Here is a 26802-nt window from a genome sequence, read left to right on the forward strand (position 1 = left end):
TTGAAAGTATGTAACAGGCTACTCTTCCTGACCCCAGTGCTTTCTGCCCACAGGTTCTGTCCCCGCTGCTTTAATTAAAGCACCTTTTTGCACCAAAGATGTCTCAAGAATTCTTTCTTGGCCATCGGCTCCAAACTCCAACCTTTCCTACATCAGGGGTCAGGGAGGCCTCACTGGGAAGGAGTCCTTGGGGTACCAGCGGTGAGCTCCGCAGATGCCTGGAGGAAGAAGCTGCAGCTAATGGTAAGGCCCCAGGGGAACTGCGAGCTGGCGAAGCAGCATCCGCTTGCACCGGACTCACGCTCAGTAAGTCTTTATTCCAGGCCCTCTGCTTTGGGTGTGTTGGGGCGCTGGTTCCAACGCTGTAATTTGAGCGGGCGCCAATTAGCCAGGCCCCTAGATGCGCCAGGCGCCCTGCCCAGCGCTTACTTGGGGGCACTCACAAATAAAGCGTTATTTGCCTAGAGTTTCTGCCATTCTGTCTAAAGCTTTTCTTTTTCTTTTTTTTTCTTTGGCTTTCCTTTTCAGATGCAACTTCTCCCCTTACATCAGTCAGGCTTGTAGCAGAAGAAACCGCAAAGTAACCCTCTGAATTTACTCCTTTCTCTTGGCTTCCTCAATCTTAACGTCTTCCGTAAACTCCGCCCCTCTCCCCAGCATCTTCCCGTTTCTCCAAGCCCCAACCGTCGACACTCCTAAAAGAGTAGACCAGGCAAGTGGATCTCAACCCGAGGTCGGGGCTGACCGAGACAGTCACCCGTGCTTCAACTTGTCCTCGGTTTCCGAGCAGAAGGGCGGTGGAGCGCGGCCTGGGCCGGCCTCTGACCCAAGCGAGCCCCGCCGCCCAGTCTGGGACCTGGGGCGAATTCCTCTACCTCTCCCAGTTTTCATCTCCTCCCCGCCAGCCTCCCTGGGTTGTTTTGAGGCCCAAGTGAGATCATTCATAGAAAAGCATTTTGTAAGTCATAAGGTGCTAAAGGCAACACACGCGACAGTGGCAGCGCCACGACTACAGCCAAATGATTGACGGCGCGCCCCTCACGGCCCCCACCCTCCCATCGTCTGGTTTCTTCTGCACCGCAGCCGCACTCGTGCACGCTGACTGCACACGCTGTCCCGGATTCCGCGTCTGGGGCCACAGGTTTCCCCCGGGAGCACCGACCGGATGCAGAGGAGAGCACTGATTGGCTGCGGAGGAGGTGGGCCGAGCGGTGACGCGCGGCGCCGGGAGACTGCGCCGCGGGGTGCGCGGGGGGGACGGGGCGGGGCGGGAAGGGCGCGGAGGCGCAGAGGGGCGGGGTGGGACCGGGGGGGCAGGGAGGGAGGGAGAGGAGGGGGAGGGGCGGAGGGAGGCGGAGCCGGAGAGGAAAGGGGCGGGGGCGGGGAGGGGGACAGGCTAGGGTGGGACGGGGGGCTGGGACGGGGGCCTGGGTTGCGGAGGGAGGTGGGGGGGGGCGAGGGCGAGAGCGGTTTTTGTGCCGCCGGGCGGAGCCCTGGTCTCAGGCCCCATGGCCGCGTCCCCCTTCCCGCGGAAGACAGTGGCCCTGGAGAATCATTGCTGGTCCATCAGGGGAAGGGACGGGGCCGGCGGCGCGGGAGGGGTCGGTCCAGGGCCGCCCAGGGCCCGCGACGGGCGTACCCGCGCCCGCTGAGCCTTGGCTCTCGCACTGTCGCCACGCCCAGGAGGTTTCCGGTCACAGCACGTTTCTGGGCATTTCAGTGCTTCCCAGGCTGTTCTCCAGCCGCCGCCCTTCCCTCCCTCGGCTGCTGGACCCCGCGCCCGAGGTGGGGAGGGACGTCGGGGTCGTGTCCCTTGGTGCTTGCTGGCCGGGCGGAGGCGTGGGGGGCACTCAGCGACCCCTAGCGGGATCTACTGTGTGCCTGGTGCGGTGCGGGTGAGTGGGATGGGGACTGGATTACAGGCAACCAGGAGGACCCCGAGAGAGGGGCAGCTATAAGGGGTCATTGAAGGGGGTCTGATCATGAGATGTGTAAGCTCCAGGGCGGAGGAGGCGTGGGCCTTGGGGGCGATCTGGCTGGTGGAGAGGTGGGTGCCCCAGGCCGAGGGAGAGATGTGATGGAGGCAGGAACATGGCTTGCTGGGGTCAAGGACTGGAGGAGTGGGAGGGAAGCCGGAGGTTCCAGGTCAGTCCAGTGCCCTGCAGAGCCTGCCTGGTGTAGGGAGACGCCCCCACACTCGGCAGTGTGACCTGGCAAAGGTAGCCTTTGTGAGCCATGGTGTCCTCGTGAGTAGGTGGGACAATAGCTCGCTGTTGGGAGGATTTGTAAGACATGCACATGAAATTGTTGTGCCTTTCCCAGCATCGCATAGCTTAATAAACTTAGCCCTTTCCCTTCTGGAAGGAGAAGGAAGGCAGCTTCTGAGGCTTCTGTGGACCCTGGGAACACAGCTAAGAGCCAGAGTCCAACAGAATCGCTAAGAGTCCTCCAGAATAGGTGCCTGGCCTAGCTGGCCATCTGTTTCTGGGATGCACATCCCCTTACAGACTGGGTCTGCATTAAGGTCAGGGTCTCAACTTGTTTCTTCTTTTTAAGAATTCTTACACATCACAACAGGGGGAACTTACTGAACCGACCGCATCAGCGTGGACACACACACAAAGACACACATTTGATGACATTCCCTCTCTCGAAGGTACATGCAACCACCCAGGTTATCGTCAGCCAGAATGCCTTGATTTGCAGCTCTGTGTTGGGTTTGGGGTTCTAGCTTTAATGGGAGAGCTCTAACAGGGTCTGCGAGGTGGGACCCTGGTACTGCGGCCGCAGAGCCCTGGGCAAGACCTCAGGCACCAGCGAGGCCGCGCTGTTGGTGATAGAGCACAGAGTGGAGGAGATACGTGCCCGAAGTCACACAACTTGTGGGTTGGGCTATGTGGGATTTTGACCCTGATGAGTCACTGGAGTGTTGAGAATGCCCTGGTAAATCATTTTCATGATTCAGTATCACCACCTATAAATTAGGAGCAAGGATACTGGCCATATAGCTTCCCTTAGGGTAGGAACAGTCTTAAATGGCTCCTCCCACCTTCAGATGGTTGGTGGATGGGACTGTCATTTTTGAGGGATGGTGTGGGTGCAGCCTTCCAGTGAGTTCAAGGCCCTGGCGTGGCTGAGGCAACACGGAGGAGCCAGGAGAAGCCTGGTGGGGACGGTGGTACAACCCTCCCCCCCTCAAAGGGAGGGGAGGAGGAAGGCTAGAGGTGTAGCAGATTTGGTGGAGAGAGACATCATGACACTGGGGTTCCCAGTGTCCTCTTCCCAGGGGCAGAGCATGGCTGTGTGAATGCCTGGATGCTGGCCAGGACAGGGGAAGCTTCCCTTTGTAACAAATGTGGACTCTGATTTAGGAAGTAGTTTGATCGATGGCAGAGTCACGCTGAGCCACGTTAAATGCAAACAGGTGCGCACCTTCTTCCTGCCTGAGGACAGCAGTTCCCTGAACCCTCCGGAACCTGGCCCCTGCCTCGTTTCCTTCTCCAGGTGGGCCCTGCTCTGACAAAAGGCTCATTCTTGGAGCTCTTCCTTAGGGCTTTACAGAATGCCATGCCGAGCGGGCTTTGCTGATGTCAGCTTTTAAATGTCACTGAAACATCCCAGTGAGCCCTAGCGACAGCATTGGCTGGTGAGACCCCTCTTCATTCTGGCCTGGCTGTTGTCTTCCTGCCCCTTTGTCCTCTCAGCATTATGCTGCCCCTCTCCTCAGCAAGCTCATTTATATATTTTTTAACCTATAATTAAACACCCTCATATACACACCCAGAATATTCTCTCCCATCTCGGTCAGTCCTTCCCATCCTCAAGGGCTAGGGCCAGCTCCACCATCTTCTGTCCTTCCCTGACGGCTCCAGCCTGGCTCTGGGAACTGATATTCAGAGGCCCTTCACACACTTATATGCGATTGTGAGGTGCCTGCCATTGTTTTGTGTTTATGAATTTTAATTTTTCATCTGGAGTGTAGGTTTCCTGGTGGCAGAGAGGCTCCCAGATATGTCTTCATATTCCTGCGGCACCTAAAGTGATGCTGAATGTGTTTCAGGCTCTCACTAAATACTTCCTGGTATAACTGGTAGGTTGTATTCATTTCCTTCTCCCCGTCCTGGGGCTCTGGGCCATGCGCAGCTAGGAAGCTGAGGCAGGTTCTTGGTAAGATGGAGGAAAGGGGTACACGAACACGCCAGGGCCTTGCTAGGAAAAGCACTCAGCTTTGGCAGCGTTTTCATTATCTTTCCAGTGTAACAACCTCCTACCCTCAAAACTTAGTGACTTAAAACCAACTGTTTGTTTGCTCATGAACCTGCCAGCCAGGCTGGGCTCAGTCAGGCGCTTTTGCTGCCCATTCTTGCCTGGGGTTGCTTGGCTGGCTGCAGTTGGAGGGGAGCCCATCGGCTTGGGACCAAGATGGCCTCCCTCACGAGGCTGCAGTCAGTGCTGGCCCTCAGCTGGCGCGCCTCAGTTCTCCATGGAGCCCCTCATCCTTTCCGTGGCCAGGCCAATTCTTAACCGCATGGCTGCTTGGTTCTGAGAGGCCTTTCTTGCCAAGGCCATGGAGTCACTCGGTGTCACTTCTGCATTCTATTGACTAAAAAAATCACAGGGCCAGCCAGGGCTCTGGGAGGGACGTGGACCCCATCTCTTGATAGGAGGAGTGGCGAGAGTTACACTGCAAAAAGGCATGCGGGGTGGGAGGGATGGTTGTGGCTGTTTTTAAAACCATACTACCTCATCAAGAGGGGCAGGTCTTTTAGAAATGTCCTGTGCCACAGCCCGGGAGGGCCTATTTCCCCGGACATGACACCCCCCTGCACCCCCGCCCTCTTAGCTCACCAGACCCGCATCCCCTCCAGTGCCGCCTGAGCCGGAGCCTCGTGATTCTGGCTGGATCGTGTGGGGAGAGGGAGGCTCCACAGGGGATGAGGAAAGGCAGAGAGCTGAGAGAGGGGCTGCCGATGCCCACCTGGAGCGGTCTGGTGCCCACGTGTTCCAGAGGAAAAGTGAGCAACTGGTGGGTGCTGTCCTGTGGTGTCTGTGTCAGACTAGGACCACTTTCTTTCAGACAGTCGAGTTTACCTTCCGGCTTTCCACCCACAAGGGGCACAGGTTCAACAAGTGTCTTCGTGGATGTTAAGAATTTCCCTCTAATAGAAAATCCTAATAGAAAACCCAGAAGAGCTGTGTGTTTAAATGGTTGCTCGAGGCTTTTCAGGATGGAAAAAACCCATTGTCTCTCATCTCATCTGATGCTTACTGAGCATCAGAAAGTGAAGTTGTTAGGTGCAGCTGTGTGCTTCCAAGCCCCCTCGGTGGTGGAGAGGGCTCTTCTGAGCAGGCGCGACCCCTCGTTGTCACTGCAGGGCCCCCGCATCATTGGTCCTTCCCTGTGTCTGCAGCCTTCTGGGCCTGGGCCCGTCTGGCCTTAGCCCTCAGGTGGGAAGAGGCCAGATCCTTCTAGGGGCCCAGACGCAGCTCAGCTACCTCTGGAGTAAGATCTGGAGCAGCCCAGGAAGCTGTGATACCGCCAAGGGCCAGGGCGCCTGGGTGACTCAGTCGGTGAAGCGTCTGCCTTCAGCTCAGGTCATGATCCCGGGGTCCTGGGATCGAGCCCCGCGTCGGGCTCCCTGCTCAGCAGGGGTCTGCTTCTCCCTCTCCCTCTGCCCCAATCCCCACTCATGCTCGATCTCTCTCGAATAAATACTGCCGAGTGCCAAGAAGTGTGCTCTCCCTGGCTCAAGAAGCAAAGGAAATAATGCCATCAGTCTCAGCGACTGAGTGGACCGTGAGAAGTTTCGAAGGTTCACCAGTTGGAAACACCTGTGCCGACGTTGACCGCCTGCAGCGCGCAGGGCCCTGGGCTGAGTGGCGCCTGGGGCAGGCCACCCAAGGGGGAAAGGGCCTGGCCGTGTTCCTGTTCCACGGCGGGCCGTACAGGCCGTGTACACATGGCCCTTCCGCTCTTGCTTCTGCTATGTTGCATGCTACACACGGGCCACCACACGGAGAGTACTATGGCTTTCACATTTAGTATCCAGGCCAGCGCTGGGCGCTGAAGGCAAACGAGAAAGCTGGGCCTAGAAACGAATACACGGGGGCACTGTTGAGTATGTGACATCCAGGGGTCGCTTCTGTTGCTCTAGAGTTTGTGATGAGCGGCGCCTTCCCCCACCTCTGCCGAGAGGAACCACTGCTCCCAGGGCAAGTGGCCGGAGCGAGAGAGGACAAAAGGGGCCTATAATATTCTATTATTATTTTTTTTAGATTTTATTTGAGAGAGAGAGTGTGCGCACCAGCGTGAGTGGTGGGGAGAAGCAGGGAGAGAGGGATAAGCAGACTCCCCACTGAGCCTGATGTGGGGCTCGATCCCAGGACCCTGGGATCATGACCTGAGCTGAAGGCTTAACCGACTGAGCCACCCAGGCGCCCCAATATTCTGTTATTATAAGGAAGTGCTCAAAGATCGATGGGGACATTTCAAAAGACACAAGAGCCAGCTGAATGGGGCTCCCACCCCCAGGCCACCTCCCCACGCCAGAAGGAACTGTCTTACAGAGGAGTGAATGAACAATTTAGAGCTGAAGAACTTGGTTTCTTTCTTTCTTTTTTTTTTTTTTAAGATTATTTATTTATTTGACAAAGAGAGACAGTGAGAGGGAACACAAGCAGGGGGAGTGGGAGAGGGAGAAGCAGGCTTCCCGCTGAGCAGGGAGCCCGATGTGGGGCTCGATCCCAGGACCCCGGGATCATGACCTGAGCCGAAGGCAGACGCTTAACGACTTAGCCACCCACGCACCCCTGGAGAATTTGGTTTCTAGACCTGGATTTGAATCCTGCCTCTAACTAGTTAGGTGACCTTGGATATATTAATTCATCTTAAAAAGAAAAAAAAATCCTACAGAAATGTTGCAAGTTAAACAAAAATTCATTTTTTTCTCCGCTGAGCCTTTGAGAATAAGTTGCTATGCTGCATCATGCCCCATGCCTTGGCATGTCCTTCCCACAAATAAAAACCTTCCATATGTGTGGGACACAGCCATCAAAGTCAGGAAATTAACATTAATACCTTATTACCGTCCAATCTTTAGGCTGGAGAGTTATCCTTTGTGCCAGTAATGTTGTTTATAGCAAAGGATCTAACCCGGGGTCACACGTTGCATTTGACTCTACGTGGAACTGCTTTTTAGCCTGGACCTGCAGAAGCTTAAAACGTGTGTGGATTACATGTCAGTTGTCTTGTGGAATGTCCTCAGTTTGGGTTTGTCTAGTGTTTCCTCTTCATTGGATTCAGGCCATGGATCCTTGGCAGGAACATCGTACAAGTGACTGTGTTGTTTTCACTTTGACCTCTCAGGCTGCTCCTGATTTCAATTTTAACCGTGACTGGAATGATTGCTTTTGCCATTTGATTAAGATGGTGCCTGCCAACCTCTCTCCACTGTCAAGTTTCTTTTTCTATTGCAATTATTACTTATTTTGTGGGGAGGTCCTCTGAAACCTGTTCTTCGTGAGACTTCAGTTCATGTATTTATTTACATGAGTATGGAATCATGGGTTCCTGTGTTGTTCAATAGGCTGTAGTCCATTACTACAGTTCGGGTTTTTTTATTTTAATATTCAAATTGTCCTCTGCTGGGCCAGTGGAAGCCTCTCTGAGCTGGTTCCTATGCCCTTTTGAGATGTCCCTGTCCATCTTTGAGCACGTCCTTATACGAATAGCAAACGAATATTCTAGTCCTCTCTTGGCCATTTGTCCCAGTAGCACTGGTTCTTTATAGCAGAGAACGAACTCAGAAACCAAGGTTAGGGTGTGCTTGTTACAGTTGGGGTGCTGTGGCTTCCAGGACCTCTCAGTGGACAGAGCTAGGGAGATCCGTGAAGATACATTCATATATTTCTATCTATACGTATGTATTTATTTCTATGTCTGCTGGACTGTTGAACACAGTGACCTCACACCAAGAGCTCAAGGTCTAGCACCACAGGATTCATTCCAGTTCCCTCCTTTTACTTAGTTGTGTCTCTTCAACAGAGGCACATCTGGCTTACGTTCTGTGTCATATGACTGCCTATTGATTGCTCCCCTCCCCGTAATCAGTCTCCCATTGTCACTGTATCCCTCCCCCATGAGGATGCCGTCCTCCCCCAGCTTGGGCTCCAGCACCCCACTCCCACTCGCAGTCCCCTCCCTCACCCTGCTCAGGATCTCATACCCCATGCTACCCATGAGGACTCCATCTTCCATCTGCTCAGGTTCTGCCACACCCGCCCGCCCCCCCCACAGAGGCACCCTCCCACACCACCGTTGGCTCTCTTCACCCTGTTCAAGGCCTCATACCCCACACTGAGTCCCCCCCTATACCAAGAAGCCCTTTTACCTTCATGCAGACATGCAGACATGTTCTTCAACTGCTTGGGGTAAGGTGGGGGCTCTGACACCCCAGTCTCGACCCCTTACCACCCAGTGTGTGGACACAGTGGTGTTAGGACTGAGTTCTTCAGGAAAGGAAGGAAAGAGGAAGAGCCACATGTTACATGTTAAGTCTCAGATTCCTCATCAGTAAAATGAGAAGAATAATGGCTCCCACCGAGACGAACCATGAGAGACGATGGACTCTGAAAAACAAACTGAGGGTTCTAGAGGGGAGGACGGTGGGAGGATGGGTTAGCCTGGTGATGGGTATTAAAGAGGGCACGTTCTGCATGGAGCACTGGGTGTTATGCACAAACAATGAATCATGGAGCACTACATCAAAAACTAATGATGTAATGTATGGTGATTAACATAACAATAAAAAATAATGGCTCCCACCTAATATGGTTGCCGCGAGAACCACAGGAGATAACGTATGTGAGGTGCCTCCTCAGCACAGGGCCTGGCTCTTGGTGGCCACTCACTGTCAACTGCCATCATTGTTACTATACATTAACATTTTCATTTTGTACTGCATCATTTGGCAGGGACACATTAGAGACGCACAGAGAGAAGGCAGGAGGAGCGGGTACGAATGGCAGATGCATCAAGAGAGGACTAATGCCTCTTTCTCAAGAGAATGGAGACACTCATTAATGTCATCTGAATTAAAATACATAAGTAAGGAGAAAACACTGGGAGGAAACATGTTAATGTGTTGAGAGTGATGATCTTTTTTTGGTGGGCTTATGTGACTTAAAGTTTTTTTAATGTGTTTTCCAAAATATAGTCAATAAATATTATTCAAACTTAGAAAAAAATTATTTTAGGATGACTCTGGTTAATTTCAACATAACTAATTGAAAACTGCTTTCAGCCTGAGTGGTTGGTTGTGGTTTTTTTTCCTTCTGCCTGGTAGGTTCTGGGGAAGAGCACCTGGATTCGGATCCTGGCTCTTCCATTTCGCAGCTACATGACCATGGGCAAGTTCATTAAACTTCTCTGTGCCTTTTTGTTTGTTTTATAAAGTGAGGAGTCTTACAGTGCCTAATTCGGGGTTATTAATCCTTTAAATGAGACGCTGCTTCTGGGGCACCTGACACAGAGTAAGCGCACAAATATGTGAGCTGTTGATATTGTTGTGATCTCACGGGAAGGAATGCGGTGAGTGGTTCCCGAGATGTCTCAGAGGAGAGAGCTCGTCTCGGAGTAGCCACAGCTAGGCCTCCCCCTGAGTTAGTAGCCTGGGACCAACGCAGAGACTTCAGGCAGCTGGGCCTCCCGTGGGGCAACAGTGGTGGCGAGGGTGACCAACCAAATCAGGCAAGTGTTTTCTTCACCTCTTGGAAGGGATTCAGAGATCAGTTCCTTCCCAGACGCAGCAGCCTGACGTTAGGACGCCGTGACTGACACCTACAGGACGAATGATGTAGCTGTGCGTGAGCTGGCGTCCAGTGTGGGAATCACTCATATATTCACTCACTCACTCACTCACTCACTCACTCACTCACTCACTCATTCATTCGGCTATTAATTCCACATATATTTATTAAATGCTCGCTATTTGTCAGGCCCTGTGGTAGGCAATGGGATGCAACCATTAAAATGCAAGCGATTAGGGGCACCAGAGTGGCTCAGTTGGTTAAGCGTCCGACTCTTGGTTTTGGCTCAGGTCATGACCTTATGGGTCATGAAATTGAGCTCTGCGCTGGGCTCCCTGCTCCACTGGGGAGTCTGCTGGAAGATTCTTTCCCTCTGCCCCTCCTCCCACTCATGCTCACTCGCTCGCTCCCTCTCTCTCTCAAATAAATAAATAAATCTTTTAAAAAATGCACTTGGTTAAAAAAATATACTGTAAAATAAAAAATGCAATTAATAACGGATTCAGATATCTGTACACCCATGTTTGTAACAGTATTATTGACAATAGCCCAAAAGCTAGAAGCCACCCAAGTGTCCACTGATGGATAGTGGATAAACAAAATGTATATACATACAAAAGAATATTATTCAGCTGTAAAGAAGGAAGAAAATTCTGACACAGCCTGCAACATGGACAAACCTTGAGGACATTGTACTGAGTGAAATAAGCCAGTCACCAAAGAACAGATACTGTACCTAGAGTGGCCAAATTCAGAGAGACACAAAGTAGAATGGTGGTTGCCAGGGGCTGGGGTGAGGGGAGGAGTGGAGAGTTGGTGTTTACTGGATCCAGAGTTTCAATTTGGAATGATGACAAAATTTCTGAAGATGGGTGGTGGTGGTGACCATTGCATGATAATGACTGTGTACTTAGTACCACTGAACCATACAGTTAAAAACAGTGAAAATGTAAGTTTTATGTTGTGTATGTTTTACCACAATTTTTTCAAGTGTGAAAAAATGATAACTTTAGGTAGTAGAATAAAGCATAGAAATTAAATTCATGGAAAAAAATTTACCTAACAGGCTTAGCTTTTACAATTTGTTTTCTTTTAAAAACTTTTTGAACAGACACATCAGTAACCAAGATGTATGGGTAACAGATAAGCATGTGGAAAGAGGATCAACATCATTAGTCATTAGGAAAATATAACTTAAAACCAGAATAATACAACATGACACACCAAAGTGGTTAAAATTGAAGAGATTGACCATACCCAGTGTTGACGTGGATGGAGAGCAAATGGAATCCTCATACACTTGTGGTGAGAATGTGAAATGGTGCAACCACTTTGGAAAACAGTTTGGCAGTTTGTTTTAAAAAGTTAGAAGTAAAAAAAATAAAAATAAATTTTAAAAAATTAAAAAAAAAAAAGACGTAGGGGTGCCTGGGTGGCTCAGTCAGTTGAGCGTCTGCCTTCGGCTCAGGTCATGATCCCAGGGTCTGGGATTGAGCCCTGTGTCAGGCTCCCTGCTCAGTAGGCAGCCTGCTTCTCCCTCGCCCTCTGCCTGCCACTCCGCCTACTTCTGCTCTCTCTCTATCTCTCTGTCAAATAAATAAATGAAATCTTTTTTTTAAGATTTTTTTTAAGATTTTATTTATTTATTTGACAGAGAGAGACACAGTGAGAGAGGGAACACAAGCAGGGGGAGTGGAAGAAGGAGAAGCGGGCTTTCCGAGGAGCAGGGAGCCTGATACGGGGCTTGATCCCAGGACCCCAGGATCATGACCTGAGCTGAAGGCAGACGTCTAACGACTGAGCCACCCAGGTGCCCCAATAAATGAAATCTTTAAAAGAAAAGTTAGACATATATCCTGTTACATGATCCAGCCATTGCACTCCTACAGATTTACCTAGGAGAAATGAAAGCATACGTTCATACAAACAGGAAACAATACAAATGTCCATCAACAGATACATGGATAAACAAACTGTGTTATATGCATACAATAGAATACTACTCGACAATAAAAGAAAAAGAATGAACCATTGGTACTACATGGATGAATCTCAAAATAATTGTGCTGGGCAAAACCAGGCAAAAGAGAGTATATACTGTATGATTACATTTATATAAAATTCTAGAAAATGTTAACTAATATATGGTGATAGTTAATCAGTGGTTGCCTGCAAATGAGAGAGAGGTCAGGGAGGGCAGGAAGAAGAGATTATCAGGGGGGACCAGGAAATTTGGGGGGAACATAGATAAATCCTTTATCTTGATTGTGGTCATTCTTTCATGGGTGTTTACATAGGTCAAAACTTATCAGGTTATACACTTGCGTATGTACAGCTTATTACATGTCAATTGCACATTAGTAAAGTTGTTAAAACCAAAATCAAAACAAAATTAATGCACAGAAAAAATGCAATGAGTAAGGGGCAGGAAAATCGTAGGCTTCCCCAGGGGCGCAAGATGGGGCTGCACATGCAAGTAGTGGTGGTCAGGTGAGGCTTCACTGCAGAAGCTACCTGGGAATGAAGGGAAGCTACCTGGTCAGGCAGAATGCGGGATAGGAGAGGGTCTTTCCTAAGAAGGAGGAAATGTGTGGGAAGACTCACAGGCCTCAAAAGAGCCTGAGGCTGGAACTCGGTGTGGCTGGAACTCAGGGCATGGGGGCAGTAGTGAGACAGGAGGACCAGAGAGAGAAACCAGGGACCAACTATGAATGTGGATTTTCTCTTGAAGTCAATGGAGAAGAACTACAGGCAAGCAGAGGGTTGTCACATGTGCAGTTTATTTTTTTTAAAGATTTATTTATTTATTTATTTATTTAGAGTGAGCAGGAGGAGGGGCAGAGGGAGAGAGAGAGAGAGAATCCCAAGCAGACTCTGTGCTGAGCACAGAGCCCCATGTGGGGCTCGATCCCATGACCCTGAGATCATGACCTGAGCCTACATCAAGAGTCGGAAGCTTAACCAACTGCACCACCCAGGCACCCCACATGTGCAGTTTAGAAAGATGTTCCAACGGCAACCTGAGAAGTGGGCTGGAGGGGGAGTAGAGTCTGGGCAGGTGGGAATCTGGGAGTTGGCGAGGACGTTTAACCAGTGAGGAGTGACCCAAGACAAGAACAGTTGGGATATGCCACTCTCCGCCCCCCTCACCTTTTTGGCACCCTGGAAAGTTAGGACATTTGATCCCAGCTTTACATAAGAGGAAAGGGACTTGGAGTAGTTTAAGTAGCTTGCTTATGGGACCACAGCTCGTGAGCAGGACATCTAGGGTTTCCAGTCCGATGGCTTCTGAATCCAAAGTCCATTATGTTCACAGGTTTTTGTCTAAATAAAAGGCATCTGGGATGACTCCCCTCTCCTGCTGCCTAATTTTTCTCACTCTCACTGTGGCTTTTTTTTTTTTTTTTCCCCACAGGAGCACAAAACAGAAGATATAACATCATCTGGGCATTCAGGACAAGAAGGCTTCCTGGAGGAAGAGGCATCTCATCGGAGCCCTGAAGAATTCTGAGGAGGAGGAAGAGCTAGCAAAGGAACAAGGTGGGGGAGTGGGGAAGAAGCAGAAGGAGAAGATGTTCTGCAGTGGGAAGAAGAGCATGTGTGGCTGGCTGGGAGCAAATTATCGACTGGAATGCTCGAAGAACCGAGCCCCAGAGTGGCTGAAGATGGTATGAGATGCAGAGAGGCACACGATGTGACACCGATTTTTCGCTCTCCGTGGAGCAGCTTACAGAGTGGAGCGCAGGGGAGAGAGGCCAGTCGGGTGAACCCTGTTGATCTGCTGGTGAGATCGTGCCCACCAGGCATCTATCTGCCTTACAGTGGTTACCATGGAAACATTAGATCGTACACCGAGAAGCGTCTAGTCAGCCCCTCTGATTAAAGATGATGACAAGGACGAGATGGGGAAGATGTACTGACTATTCTACTGGCAGCAGGGTAAAACGGATTCTAACCATTTTAAGGGTATGGTTCTGTGGTAGTAAGTACATTCATAATATTGTGCAGCCAACACCACCACCCATCTCCAGGAATCTCTCGTCATTCTCTTAAGCTGAAACTCTGTACCCATTACAACAACTCCCGTTTCCCCTTTCCCTCCCCAGACCCTGGGGAGTATTGTTCTACTTTCTGTCTCTATGACTTTGATGACTCTGGGTACACGGAATCCTCCATATGTACATAGTGGAATCATACAATATGTGTCGTTTTGTGCCTGGCTTATTTCACTTAGCACGATGTCTTCAAGGTTCATCTGTGTTGTGGCATGTGACAGCATTTCCTTCCTTCCTTTGTAAAGTTGAATAATATTCCATTGTACTTATAGACCACATTTTGTTTATCCATTAAGTGTTGATGGAAACTTGGGTTCTTTCCGCCTTTTGGCTATTATAAATAATGCAGCTATAAATATGGGTATACTGGAAACCTCCTTTGTAGACATGGATTATTGGTATTTAGTGAGGAAGACAGACTTCTGGCTGATGGGTTTCAAGTAAAAGGGAAAGAAAATAGGGAGAAAGAAATGTTTTCCCTAAAAGTCAACTCTAAGTACTCTTTGTGCCTGACTACTTTATGAGCTTATTCTAGGTAGTGCTCTCCTTTGCTGTTGTCCTGAGTATGGTCCGTCAAGACCGCAAGTGGGTCCAACTTGAGTTAACGTGACAGACGGAGCAGACCATCTTTCTCTTCAAGACACAGATTTGCCTTGGGACACTTCTCCTGGGGAATTCTTTGGGCTTCTCAGAAAACTGCCGAAAGGCCAGCTGGATTGTTCCACCATCTACAAGAATATAGGCTCCATGATGGCAGGATTGTGTCTATTCTGTCTGTTTTATTAACTAGTGAATCTCCAGCACCTGGCACTCAAAATTTGTCCAATGAGCGAACGTGTCTTCCGCTGATCGGGCCCTCCGTGCACTCCTAGGCAAGTCTTAGCTCAGGAAAAGAAGAGGCCACTCGACCAGAAGCAGACTCAGAGCTTGTCTGATTGTTGTCTGACATGCGAGTGTCCTTGGCTTGTCCCTTGTACTTCCTGGTTTTTTATCGCTCAGCTGATGGAAATGACACCTGCTTGGACTGACCTTACCAGGTGTCATGAGCATCGAGGGGCTCACGTAAATAAAAGTGCTGTACGAATGAATACCATTATTGGATCTAGCCCTGGACTCTCTTTGGGACACCAGTCTTGCATCGGCAACTAACCTGTCAGCTGCAGGCACCTCTCACATCTCAGCACCTCCCCAAAAGCAGCACCCTCTCCCAACTTCCCACTTTTCCTCACTGTATTGCTATTTTCTCAGTCTTTTTGCTTGCAACTCGAGCCCCATTTAGCTCCTCCCTCTCTCGGGCATCCCCTCTCCTGCCCTTTGTCTGGCTACTTCTTTTCTTTGGTAGCCCTGGTTTCTTCTGCCGCCACACCTCGACAGGAGTCCCTCCCTTTAGTCTGACCACTGCCAAAGCCTTGACCATCTTCTGCCTCTTGACTTTTTTCCTGCCGACGGGCAGCTCCGGTTCATCATGCCTCTACTCCGAAATGACTAACGATGCTCAGACACACAAGGATGTCTACTATCAAAAACAGAAAGTAACAAAGCTGGCGAGGATGTGGAGAAATCGGAAGCCTCATGCACTGTGGGTGGGAAAGCACCATGGCACAGCCACTATGGAAAACACTATGGTGATTCCTCAAAAACTTAAAGCTAGAACTTCGGTATGATGCAGCAATCCTGCCTCTGGGTATATATGCCAAAGACTTAAAAGCAGGGACTCAAAGAGATATTTGCACACCCATGTTCGTGGCAGCATTAGTCATGATAGCCAAAGGGCGGAAGTAACACAAGTGTTTATCAACAGACAAATAGGTAGGGCGCTGGGTGGCTCAGTTGGTTAAGCGACTGCCTTCGGCTCAGGTCATGATCCTGGAGTCCCGGGATCGAGTCCCGCATCGGGCTCCTTGCTCGGTGGGGAGTCTGCTTCTCCCTCTGACCCTCCCCACTCTCATGTGCTCTCTCTCTCATTCTCTCTCTGTCAAATAAATAAATAAAAATCTTAAACAAAACAAAACAAAACAAAAAACAGACAAATAGGTAAACAAAATGTGGTCTGTACCTATAATGAAATATTTTTCAGCCTTAAAAAGGAAGGAAATCCTGTCACATGTTACAATGTGGATGAATCTTAAAGATAGTATGTTAAGTGAAGTTAAGCCAGTCACAAAAAAAGCAAACTCTATGTGATTCCACTTAAATGAGGTACCTAGAGCAGTTACATTTATAGAGGCAGAAGGTAGAATGCAAGTGACCTAGGGTTGGGGAGGGAGTAGGGAGGAAAGAGGATTTCTTGTTTACTAGGTACAGAGTTTCACATTTTCAAGAGGAAAAATTTCTGGAGCTGTGTTTCACAACAACATGCATATACTTAGCACCACTGAGCTGTACACTTAAATACGGTTACGATGATGGGGCGCCTGGGTGGCTCAGTCGGTGAAGCATCTGCCTTGGGCTCAGGTCATGATCCCGGGTCCTGGGATCGAGCCCCGCATCGGGCTCCCCGGCTCAGCGGGGAGCCTGCTTCTCCCTCTGCCTGCCGCTCCCCCTGCATGTCCGCGCTCTCTCTCTGACAAATAAATAAAATCTTTAGGGGCGCCTGGGTGGCTCAGTCGTTGGTCGTCTGCCTTCAGCTCAGGTCATGATCCCACGGTTCTGGGATCGAGCCCCGCATCGGGCTCCCTGCTCCACGGGAAACCTGCTTCTCCCTCTCCCCCACCCCCCTGCTTGTGTTCCCTCTCTCGTTGTGTCTCTGTTAAATAAATAAATAAATAAATCTTCAAAAAAAAATCTTTAAAAAAATGGTTAGGATGGTAAATTTTATATTACGTGCTTTTCTTTTTTTAAATTATTTATTTATTTATATATTTTTAAAAGATTTTATTTATTTACTTGACAGAGAGAGAGCACAAGTAGGCAGAGCGGCAGGCAGAGGGAGAGGGAGAAGCAGGCTCCCCGCTGAGCAGAGAGCCCGATGTGGGACTCGATCCCAGGACTCTGGGATCATGACTTGAGCCGAAGGCAAACGCTTAACCGACTAAGCCACGCAGGTGCCCCTGTTACGTGCTTTTCACCACAATGTTTAAAAATGACTGATGGGGGCGCCTGGGTGGCTCAGTTGGTTAAGCGACTGCCTTCGGCTCAGGTCATGATCCTGGAGTCCCGGGATCGAGTCCCACATCGGGCTCCCTGCTTGGCGGGGAGCCTGCTTCTCCCTCTGACCCTCTCCGCTCTCATGTGCTCGCTCTCTCTCATTCTCTCTCTCAAATAAATAAATAAAATCTTTAAAAAAAAAAAAAATGACTGATGGATTAAGGGCCTAAGTTGATCCTCTGCACCGAGGCCTTTCAAGCCCCTCCCACGTCTGGTCTCTGGCTTACCTAACCTGGATTTGCCCTGAACGTCCTGGCCGCTCCCTCTTGCTGGAGCATTGATTTTTCACTCCTCCCCGCTCTGTTGAAATCCTATGATTTAAAAACCCAGCTCAAGGGGCGCCTGGGTGGCTCAGTCATTAAGCATCTGCCTTCGGCTCAGGTCATGATCCCAGGGTCCTGGGATCGAGCCCCGCATCCCGCTCCCTGCTCAGCGGGAAGCCTGCTTCTCCCTCTCCCACTCCCCCTGCTTGTGTTCCCTCTCTCGCTGTGTCTCTCTCTGTCAGATAAATAAATGAAATCTTTAAAATAAATAAATAAAAACCCAGCTCAAACGCTCCACTCTGCTATTTCTGTGACTCATCCCCACTGCGATCCCTGTACATACAGCACTGGCTGCGGGGGTGTTTGTTTGCATGCCTTCCTTTACTCCCGAGGCTAGAGAGGATGTACTTGCCGCAGCTCCCAGCACAGTCCGGTCCAACCAGCTCTAGGGCGCTGCTGGTTTGAGGGGAGATTCCTTGCCTCCCCATGAGACCCTTTCTGACTCCCTTTCCCTGTCTGCCTGGGTCTTGTGTGCTGACTTCATCCCCTTTCTGGTCCGTGAGCTTGCAGAGGGCAGAGCCTGGATTGTACGCTTTGCGCCGCGCCCAGTGCCCGGCCTGGAGCGGCGGCATAAATGTTTGATGGTTATGAAAATGGGTGAGGATGCATAGCCACCGGCTTTGTTGCCTCGCTCCCTGAGGGGAGGCTGGGAAGGAACTGACAGAGCTCTGCTTTCTCCAGCGCTCTCTGAATTGTAAACTCAGGGTCAGGGCTGCCAAGACCGCAGAGGAAGGGGATGGAGGAGGCCTCAGACATCCCAGAGGCTCGTACTTGTCGCCTCTGGTGCTACCAGCCGAAGGCCTTTTCATTAGACCAGCCGTGTTGGCTCTGGGCTGGCCGGGCTTCCTGCCACTGATGGGCTCTGTTTAACAGCTCAGCTGGACTTGACTGAGTCCGAGAGCCCAGGGAAGCGGGCTGGTCCTCCGTGGTGGATTTGCACATTAGCATCTTGTGGGTGTGCCCGGCTTCTGGCCTGGCAGCTTCCCTCTGTGGCTGCCTTCTCCTCCGAAGCTCATCGGCAGGGGGCGCCGGGTCTGTCCATCACCTAATAGAAACCAGACCTCCACGTAGCCAGAGGAGCAGGCTGAGTTAGGTCTGGGCTTTCTTCGGGACTAGTTCAGATGATCGTTATTTTATTCGTTGGAAGGGAGATGAAGTGCTAAACGTAGCAGTCGAACGTGATGTATGTTTTATGTCTTTGTAAAGTTCTTAATGTAAATTCACTAATTTTAAAAATCCTTCGGACAGCCCCTTGCCCTTAATTTTTGTGTTATGTGAGCTACGGGGAAACCGAGAGACAAGATGTTCCAGCTGGGAACACAATTTTCTGTTTCTGAGCAACATCAGGCGTTGCCCTGAAGACAGACAGACGGCAGAGGCTACAGTGAGCCCATGTGTGGGCAGTGTTTTGAAACAGGCCCAAGGTCCTCTCTGGCGAAGAGTAGATCTCCACATAAACATTTCTTATCTTCCGGGCTGCCGGCACTTTGACTCTGTTGCTGGTTCCTGATCCTCAGTTCCCACCTTGAACTGAGACTTTTGTATTCATCATGTCTTTTTATTTTCTGATGTTTGACATCTGGGGCCTTGCTGATGCTGGAGGGACTGCCCCTCCCAGAGCTAGCCAATATCTAGAGATAGTGAAGACCAGCCCGCAAGCACGCCTTTCTTAAGCAATCTGACCAATCCAAAGCCCACACCCCAACCTCCTTTATGTGGCTCCCGCACTCCTGGCCACTGTCTGCTTACCCTAACCACCCCAGGGCCAGGTATTGGACAATGAGGGACAACTCCTATGCCCCAGAGCCCACCCAAATGCCTCAGACTAGCCACTCCTAAACCTGCTTCCTTGCTTTGCCTTCCCAGCAAAAGCCACAGTAAAGGCTCTTGACCCCGTTTCCCCCTCGCTTCCTCTCCCTCTTGACTGACCCTGGTGCTTCCCAATGTGGTCCTGCATGGCATGCCATGTCTCCTAGTTTTAGGTGCATGTGTGAAAAACTTCTTCCTTCATGACAGTCACTATACCTTGATTAAAACAATCCCAGATACAATTTACAACATCTTACAGCTTCTCTTTGACTCAAATCTTGGCAATTGCTGGTGACACTCAAAATGGAACTTGGTTCCTTGCTCTTGGCCTTGACTCTTTTGTCAAAGATCAAGCTTGTCACCTGGCTCTTCAGACTATCTGCTTTCCTTTCTCTTTAGCCAATGTCAATCCAGACACAACAAGCAGAGCTGAACTTATGCTTGGAAGAGAAGTTTACCTTCACAGGGTAATTGGAGTTGCCTTAGAAAGTCTCCAAGCCCCCAGATCAACTCACTCTGAGGCTTAAAATTTTCCCATCACCCAAATCATTCCCTTTGCTTGAGCATCATCCTCTGCTTTCTCTTTCTCTCTTTTTTGTTTTGAAATATGCTTTCTCAATTGCTTTTCCCCTTATAATAAAAGAATAGAGATTGGTTCAAAATGATATATGGATCTATTTCTTCTCTTATCACAAATCCAATGAAATGACAAAAAATATGTCTTCATCAAAGAGGGCCTCCAGGTTCAAACACTAGTTCCCCTCTACTTGTACCAAAAGCATTTAGAAGAATGATGTATCTCTGGGGTGCCTGAGTGGCTCAGTCAGTTAAGTGTCTGCCCGGTTAAGTGGCTCAGGTCATGTTCCCAGGGTCCTGGGATTGAGCCCACATGGGCTCTGTGCTCAGCAGGGAGTCTGCTTGACCCTCTCTTTCTGCCCCTCCCCCTGCTCCTGACCTCTCTCACTTTTTCTCAAATAAATAAAATCTTTAAAAAAAAAAGAGAATGATGTCTTTCTGATTAGCACTAGATTTTGATGGAAAAAAATCAACTTTAAGTTAAAGGATATCAGTCAAAAAAATAGAATCATCATGTAGAATTCCCAAATCCTTAAGAAAAAAAGGCAATCCAATAAAAGCCAGAAAAGAAATAAAATAAAGAACGAGAAAGCATGGCAAATAAAAACATAAAAGATAATCAGGAATAAATCCAAGTACATCAGGTAATCACATCAAATGAAAGTGGGTTAAAAAAGTCTATTAAAAATCTCTCAGATTGAGCTAAAAAAAGAAATACAACCTCAAATCCAGGAATACACACTTTATAGGAGAACTTCTTAAAATGAAATGTCTTTAGGACAGTTGAAAACAAAACATGAAAAAGATGTTTTAAGCAAATCTTAATAAAATGTATCAGACAAAAATAGAATTCAAAGTGAAAATTATTGAGAGAAGTTTTTTATTTTTAAAAGTTACAATTCATCAAGGATTATAATAGTTATAAATCCTTATGCAACTAATAATGTAGCTTCAAACCATAGTATGCATAAACTGACAGAAATATAAAGAGAAATGAATGAATTCATAATCATAGTGAGAGACTGGAAACATCTCTTTCAGATACTGACAAAGTAAACAAAAATTAAGTGAGGATGCAGAGGGTTTGAATAAACGAACACACTTTACAAATAACTATATGCAGAATTTTATACACAACAAAGAGAAACTGTATTATCTTTATACACTTAACGTACATGAATAAAAATTAGCTACCAGATCACACAGAAAATCTCAATACCAAAAATGCAAGATGACCACAACAATGAAAATGATTGCAAAAGAAAACAAAAAATGAAAACAGTCATATGTTAATTTAAGAAAGAATCAAAACCTGTTGATAGTGATTATTTCCAGGGAAGAGTTGGAGGTGGGTCAGGAAATTTTTACATATCCTCTCATGCCTGAAGTATTTGCTTGAATTTTTTATTATTAAGTACATCAGTAATCTAAGTACATCAATATGTAAAGTATTCTGAAGCATCTAAAGTAACAAATATATAAAGTAACAAATGGAATAAGATATAGAATGGGCAGAGTACCATTATTTTTCAAAACCTGCAGATGAATACAAAGTAGTAGCCAGAGGGAATGTATAGCCTTAAATGCACATATTAGAAAACAGTAAACATAGAGCATAAGAGAACTAAGCATTCAACTGAAAAAGGCTTTTTTAAAAGCCCCCTTAAGGGGCGCCCGGGTGGCTCAGTTGGTTAAGCGACTGCCTTCGGCTCAGGTCATGATCCTGGAGTCCCTGGACCGAGTCCCACATTGGGCTCCCTGCTCAGCAAGGAGTCTGCTTCTCCCTCTGACCCTCCTTTCTCTCATGCTCTCTGTCTCTCATTCTCTCTCTCTCAAATAAATAAAATCTTAAAAAAAAAATTTTTTTAAAGCCCCCTTAAAACTAAAAGAAAGGCTAATCCAAATAAAAGTTTCAAACATTGAAGAGAGAAGACTGTGATTTGCGTTACTATACTTATCTATTACAAATATCCTAGAGAATCGGTTAAAACACCCAGTAATCCAACAAATAAGAATAAAACAATGTGATATTTTTGCTCCTTATTTGGATAAAATTTACAATGTCCTCTGTTTGTAGGGATATAGGGAACAGGCACTTACACACAGGATTGGTAGGGAGGTAAATTGGCCCATTTCTGAGGGCAATTCAGCAGAAACCATCTGCAGTTTATTTAATTTTTTTTTATTTTTTAAAAATTTAAATTCAATTAATTTTTTTCAGGGGTATAGGTCTGTCATTCATCAGTCTTATATAATACCCAGTGCTCATTACAACACATACCCTTCCCAATGTCCATCACCCAGTTACCCCATCCCTCCCACCCCTCTCCCCTCCAGCAACGCTCAGTTTGTTTCCTATGATCAACAGTCTCCTATGGTTTGTCTCCCTCTCTGGTTTGTTCTTGTTTCATTTTTTCCTCTCTTCCCCTATGATCCTCTGCTTTGTTTCTTAGATTCCACATATCAGTGAGATCATATGATAATTATCTTTCTCTGATTGACTTATTTCACTTAGCATAATACCCTCCAGTTCCATCCACTACATTGCAAATGGCAAGATTTCAATTTTTTGATGGCTGTGCAATATTCCATTGTATTCCATATATATCCATTGTGTATAGACACACACACACACACATATATACACACACACACATATATACACCACATCTTTATCCATTCATCTGTCGATGGACTTCTGGGCTTTTTCCATAGTTTGGCTATTGTGGACATTGCTGCTATAAACATTGAGGGTGAAGGTGTCCCTTCGGATCACTACATTTACATCTCTGGGGTAAATACCCAGTAGTGCCATTACCGGGTCGTAGGGTAGCTCTATTTTCATCTATCCACATTTAAAAAATGCTTATCCTTTGACAAGCAATTGCACTTATAGCTATGGTAGAATGATACTGTCACCTGTTCCTGAAGAAACTTGTGCAAGCAGCATTGTTTGAAGCTGGGAAATTTAAGAGTCATCTCGATGTTTATCAACATTAAACAAAAATCATCATATATTTATACTATGGAATATCATGAATTTAAAAGAATGATATAAATGCACTTACAGAAAATCTCCAAGACATAATGTTAAATGAAAACATACACAAATTAAAATAAATAGCTGTTTTGTCCGATCCAGCTGTTGGCAGACCCCAAAGCAGTTGCCATACTTCCTCCTTGATGCCAACTCCTCTGGTGGTTGGAAGAGTGAAATGCTTGCCTTTCAGTCTTCTGTGGCTAGAGGGGGCCACGTGACACATTTGGCAAATGAAATGTATACAGAATTCCGTTGGTAGGTTTCTGGGAAATTTTTGCTTTCCTGATCAAAAGGTCAGATACAGCAGCCCTTTCTTCTTTTTCCAGTCTGAACACAGATGTATAGCAGGTGGACTCTGGAAGGGGAGAGTCATCTTGCAGCAATGAGGTCACAAACATTAGCGAAAGTTCCAGAGAATCATCAGGACAATGGTGCCACCTAAGATCACAAAGCCACTGAGCTAACTCCAGGACTACTCGTGTCCGGAATTCTTGAATTGTGAGCCAAATAAAATCCTCATTTGTTCAGGTTACTTTTTGTTAAAGTTTCTAGATGAAAACATTTCTAACGGATACAACCACCTATTGGTTTATGTACATCCAGAGAAGATACACAGAGAATATCCAGAAGGATTCTCACCAAATTGTTTATGGTTACCACTCTGGAATGGAGTGGGATTGACTTTTTCCTCTAAATAGTTTTGTAGTGTTTCAGATATTTTCAGTAAGGAAGTATTTGTGTATGAATCAGTAATGAAGAATTTTTAAGACACATAACAATAAAACTTTTTTTAGGAGGGGGTTGAGGGGCAGAGGGAGAGGGAGAGAGAGAATCCTAAGCAGGCTCCCCACCTGGCGTGGAGCCCCATGCAGGGCTCAATCTCATAACCTTGAAATCATGACCCCAGTGGAAATCAAGATTCAGAGGCTCAACTGACTGAGCCACCCAGGTGTCCCAGCAATAAAACCTTCTTATGTTGAAATTTTGAGATTACAACCAAATAGAAAAGAAAAACTTGTCACAGTCTCAGCACACAGAGATAAACATTGTCTATTTGTTCTCTCTTTTAATTAATTGATTTTATGTTTTAGAAGTTTTAGGTCTACAGAAAAATTGAACAGAGAGCACAGAACATTCCTATATACTGTCCCTGTCCCCCCAGTTTCCCCTATTTTTAATGTCTTGCATTAGTGTGGTACATCCCTGACAATTAATGAACCAGTATTGATACATTATTATTAACTAAAGTCTGTAGTTTACATCAAGTTTCACTCTGTGTTGGACAAAGAATTCTATGGATTTGGACAAATGTATAATGATGTGTGTCCACTGCTACAGTATCCTACAGGTGAGGGCACCTGGGTGGCTCAGTTGGCTAAGCGACTGCCTTCGGCTCAGGTCATGATCTCAGGGTCCTGGGATTGAGCTCCACATCGGGCTCCCCCTGCTCTGCGGGGAGCCTGCTTCTCCCTCTGCCTCTGCCTGCAACTCCTCCTGCTTGTGCTCTCTCTCTCTGTCAAATAAATAAATAAAATCTTAAAAAAAAAGAGTATCCTACAGGTGAGTTTCACTGCCCTAAAAATCACCTGTGCTTCACCTATTCATCCCTTTCCTCCTCCCCACCACCACCCAACCCCGGGCAGCCACTGATCTTTTTTTAAAAAATTTTTTTGAAAAGATTTTATTTATTTATTTGACAGAGATACAGCAAGAGAGGGAACACAAGCAAGGGGAGAGGAAGAGGGAGAAGCAGGCTTCCTGCTGAGCAGGGAGCCCGATGCGGGGCTCGATCCCAGGACCCCGGGATCATGACCTGAGCCAAAGGCAGACGCTTAATGCCTGAGCCACCCAGTTGCCCCAGCCACTGATCTTTTTACTGTCTCCATAGTTTTGCCTTTTCTGGAATGTCATATAGTTGGAAACGTATAGTATGTAGCCTTTTCAGATTGGCTTCTTTTACTTAGTAATATGCACTTGAGGTTCCTCCAGATCTTTCACGGTTTGCTAGCTCATTCTTTTTAGCATGGAATAATATTCCATTGTCTGAATGTACAGTTTATTTATCCCCCCCCCCCACCGGGGGACAGCTTGGTAGTTTCCAAGTTTCCACAATTATGAGTACAGCTGCTATGAATATCTGTGTGCAGGTCTTCATGTGGACATGAGTTTTCAACTCATTTGGGTACACATACCAAGAACCATGATTGCTGGATGGTATGGTAAGTGTAGGTTTAATTTTATGAGAAACTGCTCAACTGTCTTCCAAAGTGGCCACACCATTTTGCATTCCCACCAGTAATGGATGACAGTTCTTGTGGCTCTGTCAACATTTGGCATTGTCAGATCTTTGGATGTTAGCCCCTCTAATAGGTGTGCAGTGGTGTTTCACTGTGGCTTTAACTTGCAGTCACCTCATGACATATGATGTTGTGCATCTGCTCATATGCTTATTTGCCATCTGTCACTCTCTTTTCATAAAATTTGTAATCAGGTGACAGCTAGGGCTTCTGGTCCCTTGAAGTCAGATAAGATTTATTAACCCCCTTATTTTAAGTTCTGTGAAAGTGCTAATCCCTCTTTGAGAGAAATCTAGACTAGATTAGACAAGGAAAGTCTGATCAGAGTGGAGGAATTTCTAATGCTCAGCACCCAGTCCTGGCCCTCCTCTGGCAGTCCCTGTCTCTGTGCCTGTCATCATCCACTTGGGTAAGCCAGAGCCCTCAGGGCCACCCTCCCCTCCCTCTCCCTTATCCTCATATTCAAGTTATGGTCAGTTGTATCTCCAGAATATTTCTCAAACCCACTTGTCTCCACTGCCACCACCATGACCAAAAACAATAACAAACTTGTTCAGGCTATATATATATATATATATATATATATATATATATATATATATATTTTAAGATTTTATTTATTTATTTGACAGGGAGAGAGAGAGATCTGCACAAGCAGGGGGAGTGGCAGGCAGAAGGAGAAGCAGGCTCCCTGCTGAGCTGTCGGGAGCCCGACATGGGGCTCGATCCTATTCTGGTAAAAGCCCTAACACGGTCCCTGCTCCACAACCACCACTCCCCACTCTACTCACATTGGTCTCATTTAGTCCCTCTTCTCCATGTCCCTCAGACCTCTGGCCCATTGCATGTGCAGTTTCCTCTAGTTAGAATCCTCCCTTGGGACAGATTGAGGAGCAAGATGGCAGAGGAGTAGGAGACCTAAATTTCATCTGGTCCCAGGAATTCAGCTGGACAGGGATCAAACCATTCTGAATACCTACAAACTCAACAGGAGATCGAAGAAAAGAAGAGCAACAACTCTGAACAGAAAAGCGACCACTTTCTGGAAGGTAGGACATGTGGAGAAGTGAATCCGAGGCGATATTCGGGAGGATAGACGGCGGGGGAGGGGGCCTCCGCCGGCCGCTTCTGGCAAGTGATAGAGCCGCGGAGCACAAAATCAGAACTTTTAGAAGTCTGCTCCGCCGAGGGACGTCACTCTGGTGGCTAAGTGGGGGGTGGAACCCTCTGGGACAGTGTGGTCTCAGGACCCTCGGGGTCACAGAAAGACCGGGGGTGCCTGAGTGCGGCAGAGCTCCCAGGTATCGGAGCAGGGAAGCCAGCTGCAAAGATGGAGCCAAGGAGTGGGCTCGCAGCTCGGGGTTGCCCTAAACCATGATCCACGGCACAGTCGGGCCACTGCTCCCCCAGCAGGGACCCAACAAACGGCAGATCCGGGGAGATTCCCCTTCCTCTCCCAGGAGGAGCCGCGCAGGAGTGCACCACAGGGATCTGCTGAGTTTGGAGACTCCACACAGGGTCCGGAGCCAGAGATAGAAATGCTCGGTCATAGGCCGGGTGAGCACGGAGTGGGGCCGGAGACCGGGGAGACAGGAGTGACTGACGGCTTTTCTCTGGGGGCTCACTGAGGAGCAGGGCCCCGAGTTCTCGGCTCCTCTGGGGCGGAGATTGGGAGGCCGCCATTTTTACTCTCCACCTCCAAAGCTGTGCGGAAAGTTTCCAGGGAACAAAAGCTCCCGAGAGCAAAC

At 47.8% G+C, this 26802-nt stretch overlaps 1 long non-coding RNA gene across 2 annotated transcripts; it reads left to right on the forward strand.

Annotated features, from left to right (window-relative positions):
• Positions 1-1452: 1452 nt before the first annotated feature.
• Positions 1453-15374, forward strand: LOC118022106. 2 transcript variants are annotated; one of them, XR_004682377.1, is made up of 4 exons: positions 1453-1895; positions 2557-4090; positions 8974-9106; positions 13223-15374. It is a non-coding gene; the product is annotated as an uncharacterized LOC118022106 (long non-coding RNA). The 2 variants fall into 2 exon arrangements; XR_004682376.1 differs by lacking the exons at positions 2557-4090; positions 8974-9106.
• Positions 15375-26802: the final 11428 nt, after the last annotated feature.

This window comes from Mirounga leonina, unplaced genomic scaffold, assembly GCF_011800145.1.
Source record: "Mirounga leonina isolate KUSES-001 unplaced genomic scaffold, KU_Mleo_1.0 Mir_176, whole genome shotgun sequence".
Taxonomy (NCBI): domain Eukaryota; kingdom Metazoa; phylum Chordata; class Mammalia; order Carnivora; family Phocidae; genus Mirounga; species Mirounga leonina.